The sequence below is a fragment of the Egretta garzetta genome, unplaced genomic scaffold, assembly GCF_000687185.1.
Source record: "Egretta garzetta isolate BGI_Z169 unplaced genomic scaffold, ASM68718v1 scaffold46, whole genome shotgun sequence".
NCBI classification, from domain to species: Eukaryota; Metazoa; Chordata; class Aves; order Pelecaniformes; family Ardeidae; genus Egretta; species Egretta garzetta.
The window spans coordinates 261,654-265,921 of NW_009260268.1; positions in this window are offsets into that span (position 1 = coordinate 261,654).

The window sequence follows — 4,268 nt, forward strand, 5'->3', positions numbered from 1 at the left end:
CAATTTCTTTATTTGTCTAATCCCTTCCTGTTCCAATTTCCTTATTTCATTTCAATGATTCAGATTATAGGAACTGTCAGATAACAAACATTAGTGTATTTAGCAACCTCTGCTGAATTTTCTAGAATAAATCTATGAACAAGCAACAAGAGAATTGTAGCAAACTCTCAGGACACAATTATCCAGGATGACTAGTATGACGAAACTATATAGAACTTTACAATTTTTGCCCGTACATTTTTGTTGTTGTTCAGTGGTGGGTAAACAACCCTTCAGTACAGAATAAGATAGAATTTTGTCTTTTGAAGGAAAAGGAAGATACAGAGAAGCTGCAACATTAATAAATATACTTAAATAGATTTTTTTTAATTGAATCTGAATAGTCACAGAATAGTTGCTTATCAGCTTTATAAAACAACAAAAACTTCTGAGAGAATCTGCAGAATTTAAACTGATTGTAATATGTTGATGTAATTCATTTAGACATGTTAACATCTATTTTGGTACAACACCAAATGAATTTTTTTATGATCTTACAAATGAATAAGACTTCAGTTGAGCACTTTCTTGCGAAAACACATGCTTGTTTGACCGACTTCTCATGAATTTTATTTAATGGTGTATGGTTTTAGGCCTCCTGAGGTTTGCAAGATTTTAAGGTAAGTGTGCCCGTTGTTTAATTAACATGTAGCATCCTCATGGTTTGTGTGTGAAAACTCATGTTTAGAAAGTACGTGGAAAATCCTATTTTCCTTAAGCAGACATCTTCAACTGGAACAATTCTGTAAGTTATGATAATTTAGCTGCTAATATATTTAAAAAAACAGTTGTCAGAAGAGACTGGTTTTATTTGGTGGAAGACTTTTTTGCCTTCCTTCGAAGGACAATGTCGTAAACAGTATAGAACAGACAAGCTGCAATGCCTTCAGAAGAATTCTCAGAACTGCATTGTTGATTTCTCTAGGTGTATGCCTTATACACTTGGAGGATTACATATTGCACTTCTTTCTTTTTAGAAACAACCTTGGCATCGGTTAAAATCTGGTGATAAATGACTGGGTGAAATTCCCATTAAAGTTAATGGAAAGCAGTGCTCAGCTTTTCATGTTCAGCTTTGGACTGACTTAAAACAAAATTTAAAAATCATGCAACTGACCAGTTTTATTCTTGCTGCCTATATTTTTCCCATATGGTATTAAAGGAAACTTCTTGTGTATTGTACATTTTTAGAACTAGCAATATATACAATTAATCAGAAAAGAGCTACCATATTCTAATATTTTCATCCTCATCAATTTTATGCTATTGTTTTTATCTCTGGAGGGACGTGTGCTAAAAGAAATACAATTAGGATACTGGGTTTGCAAACATTTCCTCTTTTGTTTTATAATGTCTAAATAACTTCTGTCAATTACTTTTTTTTTTTTTTTACTGGGGATCTTTACCTGTTCAAGTTTTCCCTTGAAATTGTTTTTCCCACTGACTTGATATCTTGGTTGGCTGAAGACTGCAAAATAAACTTTTCAAATGGAAATGAGAGCATGCGTGAACTTAGTTTCTGAACTGACTCCACTAGAATCAACAGAACCATTCTTTGATTTATTAGATCAGGTTTCCAGGGCTAAATTCACAAAACGGGTAAGCTCAGGCCCACTGCTGGGTGGTAGCTGGTGGCACCACGCCTGCTTCCAGGGGCAGGCACCACATGCGTCGGCTGCAGCAGTGGGCACCAAACTCTTCCCCTTAGCTGTCTCTGCCTCTCTTGATGCTTCCTCCCTTGCCCTGGTTAATTGCCCAGGTTTCTAGTCCAACCTCTAAAGAATCGAATGCCTTATAAATGGAAGTTATTTTCTTAACAGTACACTCTTCAGGGCTACAATCAGGAAATCAAAGACTGGAAATGGAATGGAGTGAAAAATCATCTTGTTCAGCCAAAAAAGTTCTGCTGATGAAAAAGATGCAGAAGCATCTACTTTAGGCTGGAACATGATTTCCATCTTCTCTTCAAATTTTCATCTTGAAATTCTCTCTAAAGCACAATATACTGGGAAGGTCCTCACTTGGATTGTCAGGAGCATAGGTAAAAAAAAAAAATAAAGTCTTTATTTTGCTCTTAGAGACTTGACTGAGGTGTATGACATCCAAAAAATGTTGTACCTTAATTCCAGGCTGTAAAATACTGTAGGCTTGTACTTTTGCCTTTTCTGATCCAGTTGTGTGACACCTTGGGCCAGAGGGAGTAATGACTCCTAGTGGTTTTGAAGTACTAAGGCATTAGTTGAGGCAGATGGTACTCAAAGAGCTTTTCTGAGTTCGGTCCCACAGTACTTTCATCTTTTCTCTTTTAACACAGTAATTTAATCTGAAAGAACTAATGCTAATTTAAATGTACATTGTTATTTTATTTATCTGGATTATGTCTCAGGTTAACAAAACAAAATATTTCTTAGAAAGTTCACTAAATAAGTCAAAAATCAACAATCATTTTCACCTCTGTCTATCTTGTAGTACATACCCCATTCCTAGTTGTGATACTACTGGTTTGGGGTTCCTTACCTAGGCTATGAAATGTTGTATTTTGTAATTTAAAAAGAAAAAACAACAAACCAGTAATAACTTTCTAATATTTTCTTTAATTTTGTATAATAGAGTCTTTAAATATATTATATATCTCATTGAAACTAGTAACATTAACAGATCGACAGTAAAGAGAAGAATATTGGTCTGGCAAGCACTGGACCAAATACTACAACTGCAGGTCAAACTATGGTCATTTTAGGTATTATATTAGGCCATTACTACATGTTGTCTGGTTTTCATTTAAAGTGAAAACCCCACATTTTTAGGTCATTACTGTATGTTGTCTGGTTTTCATTTAAAGTGAAAAACCCACATTTTTATTCTGTTGGCATTCCTTATACTCTTCTTCAGTATTTGCTTAAGGTCAGAAGTGAAAAATTCAGTAACACTAAACAAGAGCATGAATGAAAATGCCATTTCAACATGAAATTTTGATAATATGTGAATCCTTCAGGAATCATATATAAGATCTTAATTCTGAATTTTTAAGTGTCTGCTGGAATTCAGCTATAGAATCAAGTTGTAATGCTGAAAAACAATCTCCAAGCTGTCCATGGTTTAATTTTAACATCATGTTTTAAAGAATCCACCCCTATAGATATTCTGGAGTAATATTTTTTCATATATCTTTCTGGATTTATGATGAGGGTTTTTTACCCTGCCTGATCCAAAACTGAACACAATGTGTATAGCTCAGCATTATTATTAAGACAGAATAGAAGAAATTGGAGTATTTCAGTTGGAAAGGACCTACAACAATCACCTAGTCCAACTGCCTGACCACTTCAGGGCTGACCAAAAGTTAAAGTAAATTATTAAGGGCATTGTCCCAATTCCTCTTAAACACTGACAGGCTTGGGGCATCGACCACCTCTCTAGGAAGCCTGTTCCAGTGTTTGACCACCCTCTCGGTAAAGAAATGCTTCCTAATGTTCAGTCTAAACCGTCTCTGGAGCAGCTTTGACCCATTCCCACATATCCTATAGTCGTATACCAGGGAGAAGAGCTCAGCACTTTACCTCCTCAGGAAGCTGTAGAGAGCAATAAGGTCACCCCTCAGCTGTCTTTTGTCCAAACTAGACAAACACGAAGTCCTCAGCCCCTTGTTATAGAACATGCCTTCCAGCCCTTTCACCAGCAAAAACCCATGGATATCAAACCTTATTTTGAGATGCATTTCACACAGAGATGATGGGTGATGCAGATCTCCATTTGTGGAGAGCTTCCGGCTGCCTGTAGGACCGTGATGGGGTACTGAGACTGTGCGTGGTGTGGAGCTCCCTTTGTGGCAATAGAGAGCTTCTAGCTGCCTGTAGGACCATAACAGAGTACAGAGAAGGTGAGTAGTGCAGAGCTCACTTTGTCCACAGCTACAGGGAGCTTCCAGCTGTCTGTAGAACCATAACAGGGTACAGACTAGGGCTATGTGTGTTTCCTTATCCTTAGGTCAATGTCCTTGTAGAAAGTTGCAGCAATGTCTAGCTAATAGAGGAAGGAGAGAACATGTGTGTGCCATGATCTGGTCGTGTCCTTGTCTGGGTATGTGGCTGTCAAAGACAGGAGCATCAAAGAACAGAGCATCCAGCCCCCCATTCACATGGGACAGCCCCTGCCTCCCTGCCCAGGGCTCTCCCAGCCTCACATCAAGGCTGTCCAACCTGTCTCCCTGACGGACACGAGACACCCAT